Source organism: Arachis duranensis, chromosome 2 (genome assembly GCF_000817695.3).
Source record: "Arachis duranensis cultivar V14167 chromosome 2, aradu.V14167.gnm2.J7QH, whole genome shotgun sequence".
In the NCBI taxonomy this organism is placed as follows: domain Eukaryota; kingdom Viridiplantae; phylum Streptophyta; class Magnoliopsida; order Fabales; family Fabaceae; genus Arachis; species Arachis duranensis.
The window spans coordinates 30,928,360-30,935,593 of record NC_029773.3 but is presented as its reverse complement, the minus strand read 5'-3'; the positions used below and the strand labels follow the sequence as shown (position 1 = coordinate 30,935,593).

General features: G+C 37.9%; 1 non-coding gene across 1 annotated transcript; it reads right to left on the bottom strand.

Annotated features, from left to right (window-relative positions):
* Window positions 1–2,341: 2,341 nt before the first annotated feature.
* LOC127745084 (small nucleolar RNA R71) lies at window positions 2,342–2,449 on the bottom strand. Its single transcript, XR_008006276.1, has one exon. It is a non-coding gene; the product is annotated as a small nucleolar RNA R71 (small nucleolar RNA).
* Between the last annotated feature and the right edge of the window lie 4,785 nt (window positions 2,450–7,234).

Sequence of the window (7,234 nt, the reverse complement as noted above, 5' to 3'; positions counted from 1 at the left end):
AACAGTGAAACCCTACATACAGCTTGCCATGGAAAGGAGTAAGAAGGATTGGATGAAGACAGTAGGAAAGCAGAAAGACAGAAGGGACAAAGCATCTCCATACGCTTATCTGAAATTCTCACCAATGAATTGCATAAGTATCTCTATCTTTATTTTATGTTTTAATCATTAATCCTCCATAACCATTTGAATCCGCCTGACTGAGATTTACAAGATGACCATAGCTTGCTTCATACCAACAATCTCCGTGGGATCGACCCTTACTCGCGTAAGGTTTATTATTTGGATGACCCAGTGCACCTGCTGGTTAGTTGTACGAAGTTGTGATAAAGAAGTGAGATTACAATTGTGCGTACCATGTTGATGGTGCAATTGATGATCACAATTTCGTGCACCATCCTTAAAGGACTCGTCATACATAGCAAAAACTTTATGGCCCTGGGCAGACATGAAGGAAACCCAGGAAGCTTTCTTTTTTGAAGAACCGCCAGACTTGGCGGAAACAAACAAGTAAAAGAAAAGAGTTTGAGAGGGTGTTACATCTAATTCTCGGTAGAGAAGCTAAAAAATTTTAATAAAACCCCAGGAATTTGGGTGAAGCTGGGATGGGGCATGCTGAAGCTTGGCTAGCCATGTCTAATTTCTTTAGACTGAAGCTTTAGACTAACATTGCATGATTCTTGAAATTCTTATTAAATATTTTGAATCTCTTTATTTTCTTCTCCATATAATTTTCGAGAAATCTAAAAAAAATTTACAAAATCATAAAAAACCAAAAATATTTTATGTTTCTTATTGAGTCTAGTGTCTCATTTTAAGTTTGGTGTCTTGCATGCATTGTTTAGTTGATCTTAGTTTCATTTTGATTATTCCTCATTATTAAAAATCCAAAAAATTTTTAATTTGTGTCTTTTCAAGTCAATAATACAGAGAATTGAAAATTCAAAACATACAGCAGAGGAATTACACAGAAAAAGCTGGGCGATCAAAATGCCCAGTGAGGAAGAAAAACTGGCGTTTAAACGCCAGCCAGGGTGCCTGGCTGGGCGTTTAACACCCAAAAGGGTAGCATTTTGGGCCTTAAACGACAGAATGGATACCATTCTGGGCGTTTAACGCCAGGATGGCACAAGAGGGAAGATTTTGTTTTTAATTCAAATTTTTTTCAAGTTTCCATAATTTTTCAAAATCAAATCTTTTTCAAATCATATCTTTTCAATCATATATTTTCAAAATTAATTTCTTTCCATTTTCAAAAATACTTGCTAACAATTAATGATTTGATTCAACATTTCAAGTGTGTTGCCTTTTCTGTTGAGAAAGGTTTAATATTTGAATCATATCTTTTCTTGTTAGCCAAGTCATTAATTTTAAAAATCAAATCTTTTTAAATTGTTTTTCAATCATATCTCTTTAAAACCATAACTTTTCAATCATATCTTTTTAATCACTTCTTTTTCAAAATAGTTTTCAATCATATCTCTTTGATTTCCAATTTCAAAATCTTTTTCAAAATCACTTCATTTCTTTCTCAATCTTAGTTTTCGAAAATCAATTACCATTTTTTTCAAAATTTCTTTTAATTAATTCACTTTAATTTTCGAAAAATTTTTCCCCTCTTCTCACATCCTTCTATTTATGGACTAACACTCCTCCTCAATGCACAATTCGAACTCTATCTTTCTAAGTTCAAACTCTTCTACCTCTTCCTTCTATTTTTCTTTTCCTCTGACACCGCAAGGAATCTCTATACTATGACATAGAGGATTCTATATTTTCTTGTTCTCTTCTCTTTCATACGAACAGGAGCAAAGACAAAAGCATTCTTGTTGAGGCTGACCCTGAACCTGAAAGGACCTTGAAGCGAAAGCTAAGAGAAGCTAAAGCACAACTCTCTGTAGAGGACCTAACAAAAATCTTCAAACAAGAAGAAGACATGGCAGCCGAAAACAACAACAATGTCAACAATGCAAGGAAGGTGCTGGGTGACTTTACTGCACCTACTCCTGATTTCTATGGGAGAAGCATCTCTATCCCTGCCATTGGAGCAAACAACTTTGAGCTTAAGCCTCAATTAGTTTCTTTAATGCAACAGAATTGCAAGTTCCATGGACTTCCATTAGAAGATCCTCATCAGTTTTTAGCTGAATTCTTGCAAATCTGTGACACTGTCAAGACCAATGGGGTTGACCCTGAGGTCTACAAACTTATGCTATTCCCTTTTGCTGTAAGAGACAGAGCTAAGATAGGGTTGGACTCACAACCTAAAGAAAGCCTGAACCCTTGGGAAAAGCTAGTCAATGCCATCTTGGCAAAGTTCTTTCCACCTCAAAAATTGAGTAAGCTTAGAGTGGAAGTCCAAACCTTCAGACAGAAGGAAGGTGAATCCCTCTATGAAGCATGGGAAAGATACAAACAATTGATCAGAAAGTGTCCTTCTGACATGCTTTCTGAATGGAGCATCATAGGTATCTTCTATGATGGTGTATCTGAACTGTCCAAGATGTCATTGGACAGCTCTGCTGGAGGATCTCTTCATCTGAAGAAGACGCCTGCAGAAGCTCAAAAACTCATTGAAATGGTTGCAAATAACCAATTCATGTACACTTCTGAAAGGAATCCTATGAACAATGGGACGAATCAAAAGAAAGGAGTTCTTGAGATTGATACTCTGAATGCCATATTGGCTCAGAACAAAATATTGACTCAGCAAGTCAATATGATTTCTCAAGGTCTGTTTGGAATGCAAGCTGCACCAGGCAGTACTAAGGATGCTTCATCTGAAGAAGAAGCTTATGATCCTGAGAACCTATCAATGGAAGAGGTGAATTACATGGGAGAACCCTATGGAAACACCTATAATCCTTCGTGGAGAAATCATCCAAATCTCTCATGGATGGATCAACAGAGACCTCAACAAGGTTTCAACAATAATAATGGTGGAAGAAACAGGTTTAGCAATAGCAAGCCTTTTCCGTCATCTTCTCAGCAACAAACAGAGAATTCTAAGCAGAGCCACTCTGACTTAGCAACCATGGTCTCTGATCTAATCAAAACCACTCAAAGTTTCATGATTGAAACAAGATCCTCCATTAAAAACTTGGAGGCACAAGTGGGTCAGCTGAGTAAGAAAGTTACTGAACTCCCTCCTAGTACTCTGCCAAGCAATACAGAAGAGAATCCAAAAGGAGAGTGCAAGGCCATCAACATGGCCGAACTTGGAGAGGAGAAAGAGGCAGTGAGCGCCACTGAGGAAGACCTCAATGGACGTCCACTGGGCTCCAATGAGTTCCTTAATGAGGAACCATGGGAATTTGAGGCTCACACTGAAAAGAAAACCTCATTGGCGAAAAAGCTTCATTAAAGCCTAATATTCTGTAATTAGGCTGTTTAAATATGAACTCAATTATTTATTACAATGCAAATTCAAACAGTAATTTATTAATCAACAACCAACATTCAATCATTCTGGTCCTAAATGCTCACCGTTCACCTATTGAATATAGAAAAAAGTTAAATCATGAAATTACACACTGAAGCAAGCAATGAAACACATTATAAATTTGAATAGCGAGTCCTAAAGAGATTTTGCACTTTCACTTCAAAGTTCAAACACAGAGAAACGTAATCGCAAAAGTGAAATAATATAAAGAGAAGCTCCATTGTTGAATCCAATCATAGGCTACAGAAAAAAGAAAAAGAGAATGCGCATAAGAGTTACCTGCTACAACGGATTACTTACTGCGGTGGCGTCAATGGAGTCAATGAGTGCAAATGTTATAGCTCATTCAGCTCACCTTTCTTCTTCGTCTTCTACTTCTCTACTCCTTGTCTTCTTTCATTCTTTACATTCTTCACACCAGTTCTGTTTCTGGCTAACCAAGAAACTGTTCAAATTGCAAGAACTCTGTTAGAAACAGGAAGCTAAAAACAGAAAAACGGAAGCCAACTTATTCATTGAGAAATCACAGAAACAAAAGCTTATTAACGCTGCATTTGGATTCAGTCTCAGAAACAAAAATACAGAGAAAATAGACAAGCTGTATATTAAATCACAGTAAATACCACACATCTTCATCAACAACAGCATGCATGTTATCAAATTACAGTTCACAAACCCATATTTTGAGAGATTAAAAGCCCCAAATTAAAACCCCTAAAATAGGAACCCTAAGCCACTGATCAATTTCAGAAGCAAATAGAAATCAATACATACCTATTCAATGATGTGAGCACAGCAAAGACGATGATGAGAAGCACAGAGATGATGATGGTGAGAGCGGCGCAGCAACGATGGTGAGGGCTGCACAGCGATGATGGTGAGGGCGGCACAGCTTCAATCAGTGCAAGCGATGGCGAAGAGGAGTGACGACGGTCAATGTGGATACGTGCAGGTGAGCCGTGAGTGGGAGGCGACGACTCTGAATGGCGAGAGTGAGAGGGTTTTACGAGGATGAAGGTGAGTGTATGTAATTCATCCTATACAAAATTTGAAAGGAAAAAAAATCAATACAAATCCATTTGAGCTACTAGTTTTACGTTTTTCAAACTGGTTCTTTTTTTTTGGACTGGAAAACTGGTCCTTTAAGGATTAAGTTTAACCTTTTTTTTTCATCATTTACAAATTCTTTTTTTTTAATACTATTTACAAATTCTTCTTTTTTAATACTTTTTTTTTACATACAATCCTTTTATATTATCTTACTTGTTATCGAATGTTTTTAATACCAAAAGTAGGTGGTATAGAAGAGAGATGTACAAAAAAATGTTGTATATATCATTCCTCGCTATATAATGTTGGTGATTGTTATAATATCTAAAATTTAGTGCTTAACTTATTAAAAATAAAAAATTAATATTTAATTTAAAATTATTAAAAAATGAATTTTAAATATTAAATATTTAATTTAAAAAATAAGTTTTATAAATTAGACTAAACTTAGAGACAAGATAATTGACCACGTGATGTCTTACAAAGTATATTAAATATTACTGAAACATAAAAAATGTACGAGCTAGTAACTAGTAACTCATCAGTTTGCTTTCAGGAAAAAAATGAAAAAATTTACTAAGTGTTAAGTTTTTTGCTCTAGATACATTAGGCATCACTTTTAAAATGCACCCAAAACTTAACAAATAGGCTACCCTTTAAAAGCGTCTCCTTTGATACGAAAAGTGAACCTATAGATATCAACCTACGGCTACGCTTTATAAGTGATTTCTATAATACCTAAGGCTACGCTTTTTAAATGATGCCGTATTTGTGTATCCTTTTCTCTTATAAAAAGGCAACACGGGAAAAAGCGTAGCCTATTCTATGAATAGGCTACGCTTTTCAAATGTAGCCTAAAAAAGTGTGGCTGAATGGGTATTTTTCTTGTAGTGGAGATTCCATTGGATTTACTTCTGCCATTCATGAGCTTTGATGAGTATTCTTCCTCTGAAGAGGATGAAGATGCCACTGAAGAGCAAGTTGTTAAATACCTTGGAGCAATCATGAAGCTAAATGACAAGTTATTTGGTAATGAGACTTGGGAGGATGAACCCCATTTGCTCACCAAAGAAATGGATAACTTGACTAGGCAGAAATTACCTCAAAAGAGACAGGACACTGGGAAGTTCTCAATATATTGTACAGTAGGCACCATGACCTTCAAGAAGGCTCTGTGTGACCTAGGGTAAAGCATAAACCTCATGCCTCTCTCTGTAATGGAGAAGCTAGGGATTTTTGAGGTACAAGCTGCAAGAATCTCACTAGAGATGGCAGACAATTCAAGAAAACAAGCTTATGGACTTGTAGAGGATGTTCTGGTAAAGGTTGAAGACCATTACATCCCTGCTGATTTCATAGTCCTAGAGACTGGGAAGTGCATGGATGAATCCATCATCCTTGGCAGACCCTTCCTAGCCACAGCAAAGGCTGTGATTGATATTGACAGAGGAGAATTGATCATTCAAGTGAATAAAGAATCCTTCGTGTTTAAGGCTCAAGGATACCCCTCTGTAACTATGGAGAGGAAGCATGAAGAGCTTCCCTCAAAACAGAGTCAAACAGAGCCCCCACAGTCAAACTCTAAGTTTGGTGTTGGGAGGCCACAACCAACTTCTAAGTTTGGTGTTGAAACCCCACATTCAAACTCTAAGTTTGGTGTTAGGAGGTTCCAACATTGCTCTGAGTATCTGTGAGGCTCCATGAGGGCCCACTGTCAAGCTAGTGACATTAAAGAAGCGCTTGTTGGAAGGCAACCCAATGTTATATTTATCTATTTTCCTTTTGTTATTTTGTGTCTTTTATAGGTTGATGATCATGGGAAGTCACAAAATCAATTGAAAAAGCAAAAACATAATGAAAAACAGAAAGAAAAATAGCACACCCTGGAGGAAAATTTGCTGGCGTTTAAACGCTAGTAAGGGCAGCAAATGGGCGTTTAACGCCTAGTCTGGCACTATTCTGGGCGTTTAACGCCAGAAAGGGGCACCAGACTGGCGTTAAATGCCAGGATGGGGGCAAGAAGCTGGCGTTAAACGCTAGAAATGGGCACCAGCCCGGCGTTTAACGCTAGAATTGGTAGAAGGAGCATTTTTGCTCGCCACTTGGTGCATGGATGAATTTTCCTTGACACCTCAGGATCTGTGGACCCCACAGGATCCCCACCTATCCCACCACTCTCTCTCTTCTTCACCCATTCACCAATCACCTCAACACCTCTTCCCCAAAACCCCTCACCTATCAAATCCCACTATTCTCTTCACCACTCACATCCATCCTTCATAAAACCCCACCTACCTCACCATTCAAATTCAAACCACTTTCCCTTCCAAACCCACCCATACATGACCGAACCCTACACCCCCTCTCCACTCCTATATAAACCCATCTTCAATCCTTCATTTTCACACAACCTAAACACTACTTCTCCCCCTTGGCCAAACCACAAAGCCACCTCCATCTCCGCTATTTCTTCTTCTTCTACTCTCTTCTTTCTTCTTTTGCTCGAGGACGAGCAAACCTTCTAAGTTTGGTGTGGTAAAAGCATTGCTTTTTGTTTTTCCATAATGATTTATGGCATCTAAGGCCAGAGAAACCTCTAGAAAGAGGAAAGAGAAGGCAAAAGCTTCCACCTCCGAGTCATGGGAGATGGAGAGATTCATCTCAAGGGTGCATCAAGACCACTTCTATGAAGTTGTGGCCATGAAGAAGGTGATCTCCGAGGTCCCTTTCAAACTCAAAAAG